The 21,399-nt window shown below is 47.5% G+C and overlaps 2 pseudogenes; both read left to right on the top strand.

The window, feature by feature from the left end:
* The first annotated feature begins 9,909 nt into the window (after positions 1-9,909).
* Positions 9,910-10,814, top strand: LOC121838270 (annotated as a pseudogene).
* A 3,454-nt stretch (positions 10,815-14,268) lies between these two features.
* On the top strand, positions 14,269-14,975 carry LOC121838269 (annotated as a pseudogene).
* The last annotated feature ends 6,424 nt before the right edge of the window (positions 14,976-21,399 follow it).

Here is a 21,399-nt window from a genome sequence, read left to right as displayed (position 1 = left end):
ACCTCGCTAAGCAACGAATTTCTATACAACGTCCCGTAGCGTTTTCACATCACAGCACTACCAATCTACTTTAAATATAGACACATAATATTATTCTTAAGAAAACAAAAAAAAAAACTTAAATAATGTTCTGAATCAAGGAAACAGGAGCTAAGTGACCTCTTGAATGTAGAAATGCAAGCTGTCAGAATAATGGCGCTGAAATCAGGCAAAAGGTCTTACTGTTAAGTTATTTTCTTTGAGAATAACTAGAATAGACCATATGCGATCTGCACAGCGCCATCTAGTGGGTAGCCGAAGAACATGCTCCGTGTCACCAGTTGGCTTCGGCACTTGCAAAGGCCAAGGCGCGAAAGCGTAGTTCTTAGAATCGTTCGCTCGCACAAACACTCGCGCAGAAAAAGAGCTTTCGAAAACCAGACTCCCGCTCATGTGCCTTTGCCTGCACCCAAAGCCAAATTTCGAGGTGAAGTGTGCCTCCGCCATGCTGGGTGCGGCTACAAACCAGTGACCGGCGGTGTGGCGAGCACGTACATGCCCCAAAAGAGCGTAAAACAATACTAACCCTTGACTCGCAGGTGTGGGGGAGCTTCGATGACGGCGAACTGTGGGCCTCAATTGATAACAACGTTACGAAATTGACAAAACGGCAAAGAAATGTCGACGCAAAAAAGATTACAGTGCACAGTGGTCTGCCGGACGTTCAATCGATTTCGTACATCGTCTATTCTTAGGGTTTTCGTGCAAAAGTTTTCAAAAGATTTTTTTTTTTCAAAGGCGGTACTACGGCACCGCGGTACTTTTCCAGTTGCGGCTTTATGAAATGTTGCATTGGAAGCTTCCCTTATCAACCAGAAGGAGCAGCTGAAATGTGTACAGTGCTAGAGTAACAGCCGAATTCATAAACGGGCTTTGGCTCGCAACTCAACTCCAAATTCCACAAGGTGCTGGTTTTGCGCTTTATAAATCGACCTCGACTCCAAACGCTTCTCTACTTGATGAAATGCTTGACTCGTTTCTTGGGGATCTTAAGTTAGCTCCGGCGCAGCCTCGAGAAGCTTCTCGACGCGAGTTAGGAGTTTCATGGCGGCCGACGAGTCGATCGCGGAGTTTGTGCGCCTCGTTTTTATTGGAAAAGAAATCGTCTTTGACGACGAAGGCGGCAACAAATTGAGACATGTACCAGGACGGTATTTCATGGATGGCCAGTACCAACTTAAACAATGCAGCGACCAGAATGCCTTGTTCCTTACCGCTTCACAAAGGCGACCCTAGCGAACATTCTGCAGTCTTGGCCGATCAAGGAGAGCGCGAGTATACAGGCTTTGCCGCCCTCACAGATGCTGCAGCTCCTCGTGGCTTTAAACAGCATTTCGAGAAACGAAGGCAACCATGAACGAGCCGGAGGACACCGTGGACTTCAACTCGGAGAAATATGACCAGCTACTTGTCGAGACGACAAGTAAAAAGAGAATTACAGACCTGAAATCAGAGTTGAGTCAACTCAAAAATGATATGTCCAAGCACGCCGCATCTATTTCCCATATACATGTCTAGTTAAAAGACACTGAACACTTGAACCACCTGTCCAAACTAGAAATCCATGGCATGCCGGTGTCAACCAAGGAAGACCTTTAATAATTCGTTATGACCTTACGTAAAGCAGGCAATCACATATTTTCGTCCTTTCAACATATTAACTGTCCACAGGCTATAAAGTAAAACTGACAAGATCCCCCTCCTCCTCACGATTTTGGTTCTGTTTTTGACATCTCGGCACGAGAGATGTGGTTGAAAGCACATGGTGGTCTGCGCAAACTCTCACAAGCGAAAACTTTACCCTAGCTTTATTTTTATGAGAACCTCACCCGAGTCAACCATCGAAACCTGTTTTGGAAATCCCACACACAGCGAATGTAGAAAAGCATCAAGAGTATTTGGTCTGAAATGTCGAAATCTTGGGCAAGCGGCGAGAGGAAGCAACCCCAATGCGCATCAGCTGTGAACGAGATCCTAAACTGATAACCTAAAAAGATAGATCCAGAGAGGATTGTTCCATTATGGACTGTTATGACATTCGCACTTCTGTTTCCTTTTCATAATTACATACATCTTTCACAATTTTCCTAGACAATTATTTTCGAATCACCAATGATCATATCCAAAGCATTCGAAAATATTAGGGTAACTTTCTGGTCTTGATTTAATGCTTTCGTGCTGACTGACATTAACGTTTCCTCGGTCCGTCTTACTAAGTATAAAATAACAAGCTATCAAGCATTTTTTCATGCAGGTCCAATGGGAAAAGAAGGGTTGTGGCTATGTTCATAAATGTTAACTCGGTCCATGGCCGAGTTAAGATTTCCCTTCCAACAGGCGGCAGTAGTTGCGCTGCACTTAAGCACACCTTTGCTCTCACTGGTTCTTTTCTCCATCTACTGACCCCCGTGCGGCAATTCACGATGTAAACGACGATGCTGATATTGACATACTTCGTCCCACAATAACCATTGTCTCACTCTCTTGTTGTTTTGTCTAAATGGGGCTTAGAAGGTACAATTCAGAAGGCGACACGGAAGAAATTTGTATCTGGCCAACTGGTAGTTTCTAACACTGATCAAATAAAAGTACAAGCTCAAAAACTAGTAATCCAGTGGGCAATCTTTAAAAACCAGACAGTGGCCAATGGTTGGTCACTGTCTGGCCCCTCTCCAAAAGACCATTGCCAGCCAATGGCCAATGATTAGCCCGCTGCGTGCTGGCTCGGTAAACTTGGTGACCATTATTTTGTGCATTGTTCATTGACACAGTCATCTCAGCCGTTGACTTGTGGTAATGCTAAGAAGGAGTTGTCAATAGCCGATCCGAGACACTTCGATGAGCTTGTGGAGCAGCGTATTTGGAAGACGTTTTTTAACTATATACCCAGCTGACGGTTACGAATAGTTCACAGCTCAATCTCATCTTTTTAGAAAGTGGCTACACGTGATGTAAAAATTAAAAAAAAAATATATAACATAGACCAGCGATAGGTGTCTTCAGAAAGCGCAGGGCTGAGAAAGCAACGCTCGGTCTCGGACCTCCAGAAAGTTCCCGTTTATTCATGTAGCGCACGCACGTAACTTCTATTATTTATATCCATGTATCTTCTGCTTTTGTTTTCTAGAAAGCGCGTGTTCATTCTCGCCCCGATCACGCGACGCTCGAGCCGCTTTCGCCGAATCTTCGAGATAGCGACGTACTCTAGATAAGAGGCCGCCCGCGACCTTGTCGAGTCAGTCTCGCCTCAGCGTTTGATCGTGCTGCTTCGCCGCCTTCGACGCCCGCGACGCTCTGTTGTTATCTTTCTTTTGTACCCTTTTATTTTTGGCACAAGTTCGCCACATTAAACGTTTATTTATTCCTGTTCATTTCTTGTTTATTAGTCACCACCCGTGACATTTTGGTGGAGGTGCGGGGTACCGCATGTTCGTGCAGCGCAGCCCCCCAAGTTCCCGCACTGCAAGTCCGAACCCAAGCTCCCGAGGACCCAACGAAGACCAGATCGAGACTCGATCAAGTCGCCGAATCCAAGGGCTACACCCGGAATACGGACCTTTACCACCCAGGACCAGGCAGCCGACGATGGCCAACCAGTCGCAGACCCCCGCCGCTCCTGCCGTCGTCTACCTACCCGTCGCTCCTCGGACACCGGCTCCATTCCACGGCGAGCAGTACGAAGACGTCGAAGACTGGATTGACCAGTATGAACGCGTTGCCCGCCACAATTGCTGGACGGACGAGCAGCGCCTACACAATGTCTATTTTTCGCTTGAGGGGACTGCCAAGCACTGGTACGAGAATCATGAGTCCTCCCTGACGTCGTGGGACATTTTCAAGAACGATCTCAAGGCTACCTTCATCAACCACCACCGCCGAGAGAGAGCCGAGGACCTACTGCGAACCAGAACCCAGGGCCCCAACGAGAGTGTCACCGGCTTCGTAGAGGATGTCCTGCGCCTGAGCGCCCGCGCCGACCCTCGGGCTACAGAGGAGAAGAAGCTACGAATCCTCATGCGGGGCGTGAGAGAAAACATCTTTGGTGGCCTTGTCCGCAGCCCTCCGACAACTGTCGAAGACTTTGTCGCCGAGGCAACGAACATCGAGCGTGCCCTGCAAGCCCGAGCCAGCCACTACCAGAGGCTACCCGGCGTCACGCGGTTCCGCCGTCCGCTTGCGACCTTGGGTCCAGCATCCCAAGCATTCGCGAGATCATTCGCGACGTCGTCCGGGAGGAGCTGCGAAAGCTACTACCCGCCGCGGACCGACCAGCTTCGCTCTCCATCGCTGAGGTCGTGCGGGAAGAGGTGCAGAGAGCCATTCAACCAGAGGCTCCCATCAGCGCAGCAGTCTCCGAAGAACCCGCGCTAACTTACGCCGCAGTGGCCCGACGGCCACCGCCTACTCCTCGCGCCTATGTCGCGCCGCCCCGACGTCAGTCTCCTGCGCCGCAGCACGACCGACGCCACGACGACCAGCCCCAGTACGCCAGCCAGGAGCCCCGTGCACCCCGGAAGACCGATGTGTGGCGAACGCCCGACCGACGCCCTCTGTGCTTCCACTGCGGGGAGGCAGACCACACCTACCGCCGATGCCCATACCGTCGACTCGGGCTGCGCGGATTCCACCCAAGCGACCCGCGCCCCCGGTATGGTGAACGCCCTCGGGAGATCGACGAGTACCTGCGACGACCCCAATCCCCCGAGCCTGCGTCCCGCCGAGAGTTCCGGTCGCCGTCACCGCGACGTCCAGCTTCGCCGATGCACCGACCCCGACGTGAAAGCCTCTCGCCCCTCGCTCCTCGCCGGGGAAACTAGGCGCGGCAACCCCTGGAGGTGGAGTTGCCGAAGACGACCGACGTAAAGAGCCTCCACGAACGACATAGCGCTCCCACTCTCCCGACGATACGCATCACAACGACGCTCCTGCTTCGGTGTCCAACAACTTAAACGTTGTTATTGACGGCCTCGACTCATCGGCACTCGTGGACACCGGAGCAGACTACTCAGTCTTGAGTGGGAGGCTCTCTCGCCGCCTGCGAAAAGTCATGACGCCGTGGGATGGACCCCAAATACGAACCGCCGGAGGACATCTCATCACGCCAGTCGGGAGATGCACTGCTCGCGTCGAGATCCACGGTGAAACGTGCCCTGTGAAGTTCGTCGTTCTGCAAGACTGTTCGAGGGACGTTATCCTCGGAATGGACTTTCTCTGCGAGTATGGCGCCGTCATCGACCTCGGGGCAAACCAGTTGACGCTGCGGAAACCTGTTTTACCGCCGGTGGAGACCAACACAACATCAACCGCGATCCGAGTTATCGCCGACCATGTGAACCTACCGCCGCGGTCGTGTGTTTTCGTCACCGTTATGGCCGACGCCGCCATGCACGGTGAAGCTCTTCTGAAAGGCAGCGTCCAACTGCTCCTCGAAAAAGGAATTGGCGTCGCAAGAGGCGTAACGGATCTCCAAGAAAGACGTACAACTGTTCTTGTGACGAACTTTCGAGAGGAGCCGCAGCACCTAACGAAGGGTACCACCGTGGGCCACGTCGAGGAGCTTCAAGCGCCAGCGGTGGTCACCGCAATCTCCGAGGAAACCTCGTCGCCACAGCAGAAAAGCACGACGCCGCCGCCGCTCGACATTGACCCCGAGCTCCCAGCGACTAAGCGCCGGCAACTAATGGATCTCCTTGCCGAATACAGTGACTGTTTTGCCACGACATCAAAGATTCGCCAAACACCAATGGCGAAACATCGCATTGTTACCGACGACGACGCACTTCCTGTCCACCAGTCGCCGTATCGGGTCTCCTTAAAGGAAAGGAAAGTGATTCAAGATCAAGTCCAGGAGATGCTCGACGACGACATCATTCAACCCTCAAGGAGCCCATGGGCGTCCCCAGTCGTCCTTGTAAAGAAGAAGGACGGAACCGTGCGGTTCTGCGTGGACTATCGTCGACTGAACGCCATGACAAAGAAGGACGTCTATCCGCTCCCCCGCATCGATGATACGTTAGACCGACTGCGCCACTCCCGATATTTTTCGTCGATGGACCTGAAGAGTGGTTATTGGCAGATTGAAGTCGACGAACGTGAACGGGGAGAAAACTGCCTTCGTCACTCCCGACGGACTATACGAATTCAAAGTGATGCCGTTCGGACTTTGTACAGCACCAGCCACCTTCCAGCGCGTCATGGACACCGTGCTGGCAGGTCTGAAATGGCAGAGCTGCCTCGTCTACCTGGACGATGTCGTGGTATTCTCACGAGATTTCGACGAACACCTCAGACGACTTCGAGCCGTGCTTCAAGCCATCAAGACCGCCGGCCTGTCACTCAAGCCAACAAAGTGTCGGTTCGCCTATGGGGAACTAAAGTTCCTTGGACACGTCGTGAACAACAAGGGTGTTCTACCTGACCCCGAGAAGACCCGCGCCGTCGCTGCATTTACGCCGCCGTCTGACAAGAAGGCCGTGAGAAGATTTCTCGGACTCTGTGCCTACTACAGGCGCTTTGTTCGAGACTTCGCCAAGCTATCCGCACCGCTGACACACCTCACGAAGGACGCCGTAAAGTTCGAGTGGACAGAAGAACACCAGAGGTCATTCGACGAGCTCAAACGAAGACTCCAGACGCCCCCGATTCTTGGCCATTTCGACCAGTTTGCTGAAACCGAGATCCACACCGACGCCAGTAACACCGGACTGGGTGCGGTACTAGTCCAAGTGCAGGACGGAGCCGAGCGAGTTATCGCATACGCAAGTCGGACGCTGTCTAAAGCGGAGAGGAACTATTCAACGACCGAAAAGGAGTGCCTCGCTGTCGTATGGGCAATAACAAAGTTTCGCCCATATCTGTATGGAAGTTCATTTCGCGTAGTCACAGACCACCACTCGCTCTGCTGGCTGGCGAATCTGAAGGACCCCTCCGGACGCCTCGCTCGGTGGAGCCTACGACTGCAGGAGTTCGACATGGCCGTGGTGTACAAGTCCAAAACAATGACGCCGACTGCCTGTCAAGGGCCCCAGTCGAGGCCGGTCCTGCCTGCACCAAAGAGGACGACGATGAGTGCTTCCTCGGCGCTCTGGATGTAAGCGACATGGCAGCACTCCAACGAGACGACCCTGAGCTGCGAGCACTCATCGAACACCTAAAGGGGCAAGGAAGCGCCGTTCCCCGCGGTTTTGTTCGAACACTGCCAACCTTCTCCATCCGACAAGGCGTACTGTACAAGGAAAACTTCAGCGACAGCAACACGGCGTGGCTGTTGGTGATCCCTTCCAGTCTTCGAGAAGAAATTTTTCAAGCCTGCCACGATGACCCGACGGCGGGACACCTTGGTTACAGCAGGACTCTTGCGAGGATACGCGAAAAGTACTACTGGCCCAAGCTTGCGAAGGCAGTACACCACTACACCCGATCTTGCCACGAGTGTCAACGAAGGAAGAAGCCACCGACGAGACCGGCAGGACTTCTTCAGCCTATTGCGCCGCCATCTGCCCCATTCCAGCAAATCGGTATGGATTTACTCGGACCTTTCCCACCGTCGACGCAAGGAAACCGATGGATAATCGTCGCAACCGATTATCTCACGCGGTAAGCCGAGACAAAAGCCCTTCCATCAGGAACGGCTGTTGGAGTCGCCAAGTTTTTCATCGAGTCCATTGTCCTCCGGCACGGCGCTTCCGAAGTCCTGATCTCAGACCGTGGATCATCATTCATGGCCCAGCTGACGCAAGAAGTCCTTCGTCTCAGCCACACCAGCCATCGTCGCACCACGGCGTACCACCCGCAGACCAACGGGCTGACGGAGAGACTCAACAAAACCATCGCCGACATGATCTCCATGTACGTCGACGTGGAGCACAGGACATGGGACGAGGTGTTGCCGTACGTCACATTTGCCTACAACACGGCCGTACAAGAGACCACCGGAGTGACACCCTTTCAACTGGTGCATGGGCGCAAAGTAACGACCATGCTGGACGCGATGCTGCCCCATGAGCCAGCTGACAGTGAGAGCGACGACGCCCAGGTGGTTGCTCAACGGGCCGAAGAAGTCCGCCAGCTCGCCCGACTCAGGATTCAAGACCAACAACGCGCCGACGCGGGCCGCTACAACCTTCGTCGCAGGGACGTTCATTCCAGCCCGGAGACAGGGTGTGGGTTTGGACGCCCATCCGTCGCCGCGGCCTCAGTGAGAAACTGCTGAAACGGTACTTTGGACCATACAAGGTACTTCGTCGCCTCGGCGAGCTGAACTACGAGGTGATGCCCGACGGAACACGAACATCGTCACGCCGCCCACCACGACCTGAGGTCGTCCACGTCGTGCGCCTGAAGCCGTACTACGCTCGATAGGACTGTGGACCTTATGTGCATGCTCCAAAAGACTCTTGAGTTTATCGTTCTTTTTTATTTTGTTTTGTTTTACACTGCATCGGGGCGATGCACTTTTAAAGGGGGGAGTAATGCCGCGCGCAGGGCTGAGAAAGCAACGCTCGGTCTCGGACCTCCAGAAAGTTCCCGTTTATTCATGTAGCGCACGCACGTAACTTCTATTATTTATATCTATGTATCTTCTGCTTTTGTTTTCTAGAAAGCGCGTGTTCATTCTCGCCCCGATCACGCGACGCTCGAGCCGCTTTCGCCGAATCTTCGAGATAGCGACGTACTCTAGATAAGAGGCCGCCCGCGACCTTGTCGAGTCAGTCTCGCCTCAGCGTTTGATCGTGCTGCTTCGCCGCCTTCGACGCCCGCTACGCTCTGTTGTTATCTTTCTTTTGTACCCTTTTATTTTTGGCACAAGTTCGCCACATTAAACGTTTATTTATTCCTGTTTATTTCTTGTTTATTAGTCACCACCCGTGACAATATTAGCAATCATAAAGAAAAGACCTCAGATGGGCAAAGTGGAAACGCTTTCCCGGTAACACTATGCTACAGTTGAATTTTAAGCAATATAAAATTAAGGTTAATGCCATTATCCTTGAGGCAAAAGAAATTAAGGGTGCTCGTTCTGACACAAAAAAACATGGTCGCTCATAAAATATTTTTATGGTACGAAGTGCAGTAAAAATGCTGATAGCTACCTTCTTTTTCAATTGTTTACTGATAAAAAGAGTATTGCTTATCATTTTAACAATTTTTGTTCTCGAGTAGGAGGTATTACAGGACAATACCCTAATTCATGTACTGTAAACAATAGTGTCTTATCTCCGCTTATATCCGTCTTTTCTCTGAAAAAAGAGCTTAGGGAAATCCTTCCTAGCCTAAAGCCCAGCAAATCTCCAGGTATCGACAGTATTTTATGAATGACGAGCAGAAAATTTGAAGTGATTAAAGGGGCCCTGCAATCATATTTAAGCGTCTACCTTTTTTGCGGTTTCCACGTCCCTTGGGATTCGGGCAAGCCAGTGGGCACGGAGAGAGTAACTAAATAGCAGTGCATCATCTTGTCACGAATGACAATTGAAGAGGCGTTAATAACTGAAAAAAACTAAATATTTAATGGGGCGAACTTGTGCCCAAAATAAAGAGAACACAAAGAAGAAGAACAGAGCGTCGCTTGCGTCGAAGTCGGCGTGACAGCAGAGTCAAACGCTGGGGCGAAACTGACTCCGGCTTGCCACGCGGAGCCGCCTTTTTAGCCGCGTGGGCTTCTGGAGCGTTCGGCGTAGAAGGTTCGGCGCGTAGAACTTTCTAACCGCACTACATTTTCACTTTCGTCGACTGCGTGTCTAGCGATCTGCCAGGCTTTGTCAGTATAAAGGAAGTTATGCTCCCACCCATCTCGTTCTACACTTGCTCTAGAAGTGCCTAGTGACTGGTGTCTCTGTTGTACTACTGCTGTTCACCTGCCCTTCCCTAATGGTTGATTGCGTGAAATGTGCTCGCGCTCTGCCGGCAGAAGGCAGACCTTTGACCTGTGCCTCTTGCCGAAGGGGTTACCATCTTGGTAAATAATGTTCCAGCGTCGCAGAATCAGCGCAAAAATGGGCGCTGTCAGGCGAGACACTTGGAAGTTTTACACTTGCCGTACCGGCGCCGCCCTCAGGGCATCAGCTGTTAATGTCAACGTTTCAGTAGAGGGCTTCGCCCTTACTGACGGCAGTAGGGAGGAGATTGTAGATAATGCACATTTCACCCGCCAGCAGGCATCAATAAATGCCACTATTAACCAGCTCCTCTCAATGAGGACAAGTAGGTGCACGCTGTTGCCTCTACCCTCTAAGGTTGATCAGTTCTTGGTCTTAAAACCAGCCGTCGAAGAGCTCCGCAACACGGTCGAAAAACTACAAGCAACCGTTGACTTTTTTAGCTTGAAGTACAATTCCGTGCTCGCTCTAGTTGTGACGAATAAGGAAGCAGTTAAAAATCTGCAAAAGGAGGTTAACACTGTTAAGGCAAGAATGACCGAGCCGTCGGAGACCATTGAACGACTGAAAGAAGAGCTTCATTATATGCAGCAATACAGCCGCCGTTTCAGCATGGAACTGCATGGTCTTCCGCTCCCCGATTTTGAGGATGTAATGAAGGACATAAGCGATCTCGCTAAGCCACTTAACCTTCCAACACCTCAGTCGTTGGACATCCTGGCAATTCACTGTCTGACCAAAAAGCCTGACTCAGTTCCGGTTATTTTGATTTACCCCCTTTCTCTCACACTAAAAGACGCTTGGCTGGCGGCGCCTGCTAGACTCCAGAGGTTGTGTCTGTCAGAAAACCAACCCGAGTTATTCGGGAATGACAACCTTACATCTGCAAATAAGTAGTTTTCTTTTTTGGCTGGTGAGGACGGTGGCAAAACAGAAAGATACCGCTTTGTGTAGACCAAGAACTCTAAGATTTTTGCTAAGGAAGCTGAAGGCGCGCCAGCCATTCGAATCTTTACAAAAAAAACGACCTTCTGCAGCTGGTGTAAACGTGACCACTAGTTTTTCTGTTCCGGACAACAGTTCATTTATTCAGCTTTTGGGTCCTCTTCCTAACAACTCTTTAACACTTCATTATGTAAAGATCCGAAGTTTGCGTAAACACTGGGATGAGTTTCGTGCAGTAATTAATAGCTCGTTGTAACTAGATGCTTTCGTTCTCACTAAAATCGGTGTGTGATCTTTGCAATACAATCAATTTATTCTCGATTGATAGGAGCATTTTTAGATCCGTGATCACGGTAGAGGTGGTGGTATTGATATATACTGTTACGCTTTATTCTAAGCGTATCTCGCCCCTAGTGATCCCCCTCTGTCCTTTCAATCTGAATCTCTCTTCTTCTTCGGTTGACACAAAACGCTTTGCTCGTACCGAGCAAACCGGTTTCTGGGAACCACAAGCACGCGCGAACGAGTATTGCGTTGCACGAGATATAGCACATCGTTCAAGCGCGTGACTAGAATGAATTGTCCTTGCAAGTTACACTGTAGCTTGGGCGAAAGCTCTCGTTTTCGCAGAGAATTGTAAAGCCACACTTTGTCTCCCGGTTGAAACATTTATTTGTGGTGAGCTCGTCGTATCGTGCCTTAAATCGCCGGAAAGCGATAGACAGGTGCTTCCGAACGAAGTCGTATGCCTCCTTAAGACGCACCATCAAGCTACGAACATACGACGCGATGTCATAGGAAAAGTTTGGCGATCATGAGAAGCGAGATCGCACGGCATTCGTTTTTTTCGTCCAAAAAGGAACATGGCGGGTGTATACCCGGTGACTTCGTGAACTGCGGTTCGTATAGGAGTAGAGGAACAGAGGGACGAAGCAGTCCCAGTCGTCTTAAAGGTTGTTGACGAACATCGCCAAACGCTCCATTATGGCGTGATTAAAACGATACATGAGGCCATTGGACTGTAGATGCAGTGGCGTCGTTCTTCTTTTCGTAATGTTAAGCAGTCGACAGACATCTTGAAAGACCTGTGACACGAAGTTTCGTCCCTGGTCTGAGTGTAATAACAGGGGTGTACCGTGTTTTCAAGTTAGTCAGCAAAGCACTTGCAACGACAAGGGCGGTTTAGTCAGGAATTTCGATGGCTTCTGCCCATATCAGAAAAGGTCTACTATGACAAGAAGAAACCTGTTGCCAGGTTGTGTTTGTGATAGGGGACCTGGAACGTCCATGGCGACCCGCTCAAATGGTGCTTTACTGACGCGTTCTTGCAATGGCGCGTGTGCTTTTTTGTGTGGGCCCTTACGCGGAGCCCACAGGTCGCACTGACGGAACCACAACTTGACAACTTTGTGGCACTGCAATTAGTAGAAACGCACTCGAATCTTCTGAAGGGTACGATTGACGCCAAAATAGCCTCCTTCAGGACTGATGTGAAGCTGTCGGAATATTTGGGTGCGGAACTCGGATGATGCAACCAGTTCCAACACGACTCGGTCACCAGTCTGTGATTCCCAGTTTCGGTTCAGAAGTCTGTCACGTAACTCTAGTGTGTCCCACTGGGCCCACTAGCTTAATGCTGCTGGTGATAGCTGGTAGATCTCAGTACGTTGTGGCCGACGGCCGTTTCGTTTCCACTGGACGCACAGGCTGACAGCAGGATCACGTGACTGGGCCTCTTGTATATCTTGCGGTGACCACATGCTGTTGGAGACGGGGACAGGGCAGAGGGTGCGACTCAGGCCCGAATTACGAGGATTCATGCTCTTACACCCTCGACAGGAGCCCTCACTAGATGGACGCTTAAAGAGGGCGTCAGTGTTACTATGGCGTTATCCCACACAATGTTTAATCTCGAAGCCGTACTGCTGTAGATGTTCTGGCCAGCGGGCAACTTGAGCTGAAGTTTTTTTAAAACAAAGAAGCCATGTCAACGCTGCGTTGTCTGTACGAACTGTGGAGCTCCTGCCACGCAAATAGATATTGAAATTGGAAAGAGCCTTGACTATATCGAGAACTTCGCGTCTTGTGGTGGAATAGTTTTGTTCTGGCTTTGTGAAGGGTTTGCTGTAGTAGCCAATTATTCTTCATGGCCTTCCTATTGATGAGACAGTACCGCACCTGCCGCGGTATCGGTCGAATCTGTGTCCAGAATGAACGGCGCGTTGTCTCCTGGGTAAGCCATTGCTGGGGGCTACGTTAACGCACTCTTTAGTGTGTCAAATGAGTCTTGGCATTCAGCACACCATTTGAATACCTTGGACATCTCGATTAAGGCATATAGAGGCTTGGCGACTCTTCAAAAACCAGAAGCGAATCGCCGGTAGTACGTCGCCAGGCCGAGGCAGCTTAGAACGTCACCACATTGTGCTGGAGTTAGCCAGTCGGTGATTGCTGATAACTTCAGTGGATAAGAAGAGACGCCACTGGCTGCAATAACGTCTCCTAGATATCGGGCGTCCCAAGCAAAATGGGTGCATTTCTAAGGGATCAACTTCAAATTTTCTTCTTGAGGTCTCTGGAGCACCAACTCGAGGTTAGTCAGGTATTCGGCAAACGTCTTTCCAAAGAAAACAATGTTGTATAAACACGGAAGGCAAGCGGACCTGGTTAGTTCCTCGAGGATTCTTTTATTGAACGTTGGAATGCTGTGGGAGCGTTGCATAGCTCAAAGGGCATGACCATGGATTTAAACAGCGCGTTGCCGGTGTGTGCAGTTTTTTCGCAGCCCAATGAAAGTACGAAAACGCACCAGTAGCCGCTCTTGAGATCAAGGGATCTACTTCTAGATCCCGTGAGCTCGTCTAGGATATCATCTGTCCGTGGTAGTGGAAAACTACCATGGACAGATGAAACATAAACAGGTTGGAACAGTAAGGGCGAAGGAATAATTTCAAAGTGCACGGTCTTGTAGAAGCTATCAATAAAAATTTGCTAGAAAAACTTAACAAAATCGCCGATCCGATAGAACTTCCACCCCTAACGAAAGATAGCGTAGAGGCAATCCACCGTGATCCAACTAAGAAAAAAAAGACGCCTATTGTGATTGTGCGCTTTGTGAAGAGAAATGAACGAAATGCTTCAAAACAATAAGACGTTAAGGTCGAAAGCAGATGATGGCAACGTGTACCTACAAAAAAACATGACGGGGTCGGACAGGCAGTTGTTCTACGATGTTAAATCAAAGGCAAAGTACCTCAGCTACAAGGTTATTCGGCACAAGGAAGGTTGTTCATACGTGAGGAAACAAGAAGGCGCACCAACAATTCGAATTGTGCACGAAGGCGATCTTTAAAATATTAAATAAGAACTCCTAGCACTAAACTTTTGTTTTATTAATTCTTGCATAATGAAACCCGACAGTTTACTTGCCATGTTGCAGATACACGATCTGAGTAGGGCTATCGCGACGATGTTATCTCCAAAAGTCACTTTAACGATGGTAAAAACGGGCATTTTTGCAAGATCATATACGAGAATTTCTATCTTAGGACGGCCAACGACAATATCCTCTGCTCGTTTTTTTTAAGTTTTTTATGGCAATTAACGCGTTGGTTCTACCGCAAAACTTGATAAGCTATCTTGGTGCAGATTATATTTCACACACGACTTGTTTTCATTTAAATGTTCAGTCTGCGAAAAGCAGAGCTGTAGATCTTGAGGTACTGTTTGATCAGTTTCGTTTTTCTTTCAATCTAGTCATGCTTACAGAAACCTGCTACACTGAAGAAACTGATGTACTACAACTCCCTACATACCGCACTTTTTACATAAATCGTGAAGGGAAACGCGGTGGTGGCTTAGCCATTTTGACAAAAAGAGTTTCTGGTGAACTAGTATGTGATTATTGTTGCATCACTCAAGATTATGAAATGATGTGTATACGAAATAACCAGAATATATTTGCTGTTGTGTACCGACCACAAAAAGGCAACTTTGAATCAATTTTAAAAATTTTTCGAGTCTTTTTTGGTTTTTGTTAATGAAGAAATATGTAATGTAATTTGTGGTGGGGACTTTAATATTAATATGAGCGCGGAAACCGTTGCTAAAAAAAAAATTTCGATTCGCTAATCAGGACAAATGGTTGTGCATATGTTGTCAGTGGACCTACACGTGCTACTCTCCAATCTGAAACGTTAATTGATTCGTTTATTTCAAAAAGCTCAATCGATAATATAAAAGCTGGCGTCATTGCTTGCGATTTGAGTGAACATTTCCCAATATTCATTTCTCTCAAAAGTATACCGAAGAAAACTTGCAGGAATGATCGCACATTAGTATAAAAAATAACTTTAGATCGACTCAGCGCTTTTCAGACCGCTGTGCCAAATACAAATTGAAGCAGTGTACTGTGTGGAGATAGTGCTGACGGGGCTAATAACACTTTTATTGAGTTGTTTCTTGGGCTGTATGAGACACATTTTCCTTTCAGTTTTACTAAAACAAACAAGCGCATAACGAGGCCTTGGATAACAAGAAATTTGCTCTGTAAAATTAAGATAAAAAACGTTTTATATGGTAAATTCATAAAATGTAGGGACTAGAAGGACCTTGAAATATTTAAAAGCTATCGCAACAACCTAACAAAAGAACTAAAGCGCGCCAGAGCGCGTTGTCATTTTTACCTGTTCAAGGCAGCACAACAACGCACTGACATCGTGTGGAAGCAACTACATTATCTTCTTTATCGTAATCGCCTCTTCAGTTCAATAGAAACATTTCTGTACAATGGTACTGAACTTGCTGGGTGTTCACTGGCAAATGCTTTTAACCAACATTTTGTAAATATTCAGGGTACTTCTGAAACAGAAACTCCTCTGGTTTTTAATGATAAAAAAAAAAACAGTGACTCGATATTTTTAGATCCCGTCGCCGAACCAGAAGTTATAAGCTTGTTTCTTCAGCTTAAAAATAGTTTTAGCTGCGACGTGGATGGCATCCAGATAAGACCGGTAAAGCATGTTTTTCATCTGTTAGCACCTGTAATAACTCATATATTTAACATCTCTTTATTATCTGGAGCTTTTCCTAAACGAATGCAGATTTCCAAAGTGTTAGTATTGCACAAAAAAGGAAATGTAAATGGTATGGGAAACTAAAAGCCAATTTCATTATTACCAGTGTTTTCCAAGGCGCTCGAGAAAGTTCTTCGTACGCGTTCAACTAAATTTTCAAATAAGTATAACTTGATAACTACATCACGGTATTGATTTAAAAAGCACAAGTCGACTGAATTTGCCTTAGTTGTTATAAAAGAGTTTATTTGCAAAGGTTTGAAAACATAATTATGGTTCTTGGAGTTTTTATAGATTTTACCAAGGCGTTTAAGCGCATCAATCATAAAACTTTACTATCGAAATTAAATAACTATGGAATTCAAGGGTACGCTTTACAGCTGATGAGATCTTATCTGGAGCATCGAACGGAATATGTTTATATCAATGGGAATTTCGTCACTATAAAACCTATTCTTTCCGGTGTACCACAGGGTAGTATATCGGGCCCCTTCCTTTTTAACATATACGTGAATAATATAGTCAATATTAACGTAAGTGCAACATTTGTAAACTATGCTGATTACACGAGCACACTGTTTTCAGTAGGTAATACTGATCTGTTATTCGATATGGCAAATCTAGCACTGCCTGGGTTACAAACGTGGAGTCATAACAACGGATTACAAATAAATGTGAATAAAACCAAAGCCATGCTTTTTTTTTGTCCTAAAATAATCTGGTTACAATTACCAAGGACTTTGAATTTAACCAAAATCAAAATCGTGAATTGTTTTAAAACCTAAGGTTTCACAATCTCTGAAAATATGTCCTGGGAAAGTCATATAAACGCTCTTATTCTAAACCTATCCCGAATTGTGGGCATGCTAAATCGTGACCGTTATATTTTAGCACCAAGCGTTAGAATATTAATACATAATTCTCTATTTTAGTCTCAGTTAAAAAATTGCCATTTAGTTTGAGGAAACACAGTTTTAGCAAATCTAGAAACGTTACATGTTTTGCAAAAACAGGCACCGAGTGCTATAGCTGCCGTCTCCTATGATTTTCAAACAGTTGGCTTATTTCAAACTTTTCGCGTCATAAACGTGCATACATTATATGATTATAGGCCTAGTACTAGCCTTAAAGTAGAGCAACTTAAAGACACAAATGTTTTTAATAGATCTTAGACAGTTAACAAATAGGCGCTGAAGAAAATCAGCTGTTTATGTTAAATCCTCCTTTCATACACTTTTTGTTTCCGCCCATTGAACATCTCCACGTGGTGAATGATGTTGATTGGGGCGAAGCTCTGGTGGTGCTTGTCTGCGTAGACGCTGAGCCGCAGCATGCCGACCCTTCCGTTCGTTTTCATGCACGTCAGAAAGAAAATGCGTGGTATATAACGTGGTTATATACGGATTTGAGCATCTGACCGCAGCGCCCTCTCGTTTATAAACGTTGAGCCAATACATGCAAAGTTTAACGCGATTATATACGCATTTGACCACCGCACCCTCTCCTGTATAGACGTTGAGCTTCTACATGTAACGTTTTATCCATGACATCTCCAGCTCTTGAGTTACTACCACATATCGGAGCCCCCTACTCGTCCCGCAGTCGTGGCCGAGTGGTTAAGGCGATGGACTAGAAATCCATTGGCGTCTCCCCGCAAAGGTTCGAATCCTGTCGACTGCGCAAGCATTTCCTTTTTTTTTTCATTATTTTTTTGCCCTACACGAGCCCGTGAGCAGTGAGCTCACGAGCAGGACAACGAGCACGAGTACGAGCACGAGTGCGAGCACGAGTACAAGCACCAGCAAGATCGATGTGAACACGGATGCCGGACAGACAGGGGTAGACCCTAAGGAGCTTCGCCCCTAAAAATCTTCATACTTACCCTGCCTGTGCTAGTTGGTTGGTTGGTTGGTTGGGGTTTTATGCCGCAAAAGCATCTTACGCTATGATGCGCCAGGTACATAGACTATTGCAGATAGGGTTTCGAAGAGGATAGAACTTAGTAGTTGATGATAGATTAAAATTATATGTATGAGTTGTAAGTAGTAATGAGCATGAAGTTGGGGTGTAAAATCATAGTCGGTGTAAAAGGCCGATAGCTTTCAAGAAGCTAAAAACACAGTGATATGGAACTAATGGTTCGTTGCCAAGCAAAATAGAGAGGTTTAAAGGCGTATGCTCTTTATATAGCTGAGAAAAATATTTCCGTCGGTCTAGGTCATAAGCAGGGCATTATAGTAATATGTGTGCGACAGTTAAAGGATTATTACAGTGCTCGCACTCTGGGGCTTCCTCCCTGCGCAGAAGGTGGCCATGGGTGAGGTACGTATGCCCTATCCTTAGCCGACACAGGACAACCTCATAAAAGCGTTCACGGTGTCATGCCCTCTCGCACTCACTAAGCAGTGGCTTTACAGTATGCAGGTTGTTATTTACTTCATCCCATTCTTGCTGCCACTTCTCTCCTACACGATGCCTTAAAAGTCTCTGATAGTCTTTATATGGAATGTCATGCAGTTCGACTTTTTTGTCACCAGCAGAACTGGCTGCAAGGTCTGTTTCCTCATTACCCGGTATACCAACATGGCTAGGGACCCAGAAAAAGACTATTTTAATGTTCCTTTTGGAAGCATCGATGATTTTATTCTGCAACTCTATGATTATTGGGTGTTTAGAGGTATTTAGTGATAAGAGCGCTCTCAGTGAACTGAGTGAATAAGTATACACAACTGACTTCATGCTCTTCGTTTCTATAATATGATTAACTGCCAGGCGGATACCACATAGTTCAGCTGTTAAAATAGTGGCTGTATATGCAATTCGTTGAACATAGCGAACAGAGGGGCCAACCACAGCACATCCAGCGAACGTTTCTGTCTTGGTGCCATCTGTGTAATACGAGCTGTGACCAGCGTATCTACTTTGGATTTCATAAAATTTCTGTTTGATGCATTCTGGTGGGGTGTCTTTCTTTCTGTACTTAGTCAGTGAAACGACACACAAAATGAGGCTATATTCCCACGGAGCTACTGCTTGAGGTACGGGGGTCACGGGCATCGTAGTGCTCAGTCCAACCGAAACTGCTGCAGCTGCATTTCTCATACTAAAAGGCGGGATTACAGAGGGCTTGTTGTCAAAGGTGCGCTAATATCTCGTTTCTTTTACAACCTCGCGTGCAGAATGCAGGGTGAATGAACGTATTCTAAGGGAATACATAAACCCCAAAGCAAACCTTCGCTTTTCCAGAGACCATTCATTTGTCTCTGAATAAAGGCTGGGGATAGGCGACGTGCGAAATGCACCTGTAGACAGTCGCAATCCCTGGTGATGAATGGGGTCAAGCATTCGAAGAGCTGAGGGCCTTGCCGATCCATATACACAACTACCATCGCCGAGGCGTGAGCGAACCACCGAACTGCAAATTCGGAGAAGGCAGAGACGATCAGAGCCCCAGCAGGTATGAGAAAGGACTTTAAGAATGTTTAGTGCTTTCAGGCATTTTACATTAAGATACCTAATATGAGAAAGAAAGGACAGTTTACTATCAAAAATGAGCCCTACGAACCTCTGTTCCGGTTTTGTTGGAATTGGAGTGGAGTGCATGGTTACTGATGGATCTACTGTAGCTCCCCGTAAGCAAGAAAAGCAAACAGAAGCTGTTTTTTCTGGTGAAAACCTAAAGCCGTTTTGATCAGCCCAATTGGGCAGATCGTTTACTGCTGATTGGATCCTATGTTCACAGAAAGCAATGTTACAGGATGAGACGGATATCTAAGATAATCAACACAAAGTGAATACTGTACGGATGATAGGATGGCCCGGGCTATCGAGTTTATTTTTATTATAAAAAGGTTGACACTCAATACGCCTCCCTGGGGAACACCGTTTTCCTGGCAGAACTCTCGAGAGTAGGTAGTGCCTAATTTGACACGAAAGGTACGTATCGCCAAATAGCTCTTTACGAATGCTAGCATCCTGCCTCGAATGCCATAGCTATACATATCTTGTAGGATGCCATGCCACCAGGCAGTGTCGTAAGCTTTTTCAAAATCGAAAAAGACAGAGAGGCAGTACTGTTTATTTACGAAGGCCTCACGGATGGTAGATTCCAAGCGGACAGGATGATCCAATGTAGATCGTGACGAACGGAAGCCACACTGATATTTATCAAAAATATTTTCTTTTTCTTAAAAGCACATGAGTGGCTTGTTAAGCATTCTCTCCAGACTTTTGCTAAGACAGCTTGTTAGCGCTACTGGGCGGTAGCTGGATGCACACGATGCAACCTTTCCAAGCTTTAGGAAAGGAATGACGGTTGCCACTCTCGAAGAAGATGGAAATGTACTCTCCTGCCAAATGCGATTAAACAAATACAAAATTATGTCGAGTGTGGAAGGGTGAAGTTGAGTAAGCATATGGTAGTGAATTTCATCTGGTCCAGCAGACGTAGGTTTAGTTTCATGAAGTACCCGTTCCAGTTCATTCAGTGTGAGAGGCAAGTTGTATGCTTTTCGAGCTCCGCCGGATGTCCGCACGGATTGGAGTTCTCTTTGCCTCTTGTGTTTCAGAAAACCAGATGAACAATTCTGAGAGCTAGAAACACGTTCAAGGTGTTTCCCAAGGAGGCCTGCCTGTTCTTGTAGGCTCTCAGGGCACAGTCCGTTTTCGGAAAGAAGCGGTGCTGAGTAAGCCCGGTAATGCCCATTGAATTTATGTACTCTATCCCACACTTCCTTGGTGGTGGCAGTGCTGTTAATAGAGGAAGCATAACCTTGGAAACTTTGATGCTGTGAGACGCGGCGGATGTATCTCGCATGAGCCTTCATCCGCTTGAAACTGTTGAGATTAGTCAGTGTTGGGTAACGTCTAAATATGCCCCATGCTCTGTTCTGCTTTTTTTTTATTTTTCACAGTCGGCGTTCCACCATGGTTTAGGGCGGCGGGGTAAGCGAGATGAAGTCACAGGGATAGCTAAAATTGCAGCATTGAGGATGTGGGCGCTAAGCAAATTGGTGACTTCATCGATAGACAGTTAGTTAAGCGATGTACAAGCGAGCTGGGTTGCCTGGCTGAAGACAGACCAGTTTGCTTCCTCAAACCTCCATCGGGGAGTTCGTGCAGGCACTGTAACAGGTGGGTTTAGTCGGTTCAGAATGATAGATCGAGGAAAGAAAACGCTCTATCATCGAGCCACGTGTATCTCGTCTTCTACTACCCCAAGAGGATTATGAGCGTTGAAGTCACCGATAATTAGGGCAGGTTGGGGTAATTGGTCGTGAAGTGATTCAAGCTCTTCGCGGGATGCAGGATAGCTGGGGGGATGTAAAGCGAACACATGGTTATTACACGGTCCAACAGAGCACGAACTGCCACGGCTTTCAGAGTGGTATTCAAAGGAACCTCAACACATGGGGTAGACGGCTGGACAACTATAGCTACTCCACCAGAACTGTGCGACAGAA

The sequence above is a fragment of the Ixodes scapularis genome, unplaced genomic scaffold (genome assembly GCF_016920785.2).
Source record: "Ixodes scapularis isolate PalLabHiFi unplaced genomic scaffold, ASM1692078v2 PGA_scaffold0__279_contigs__length_252992795, whole genome shotgun sequence".
Taxonomy (NCBI): domain Eukaryota; kingdom Metazoa; phylum Arthropoda; class Arachnida; order Ixodida; family Ixodidae; genus Ixodes; species Ixodes scapularis.
The sequence above is the reverse complement of the archived record's forward strand: the minus strand, read 5'-3'. Positions and strand labels throughout refer to the sequence as shown.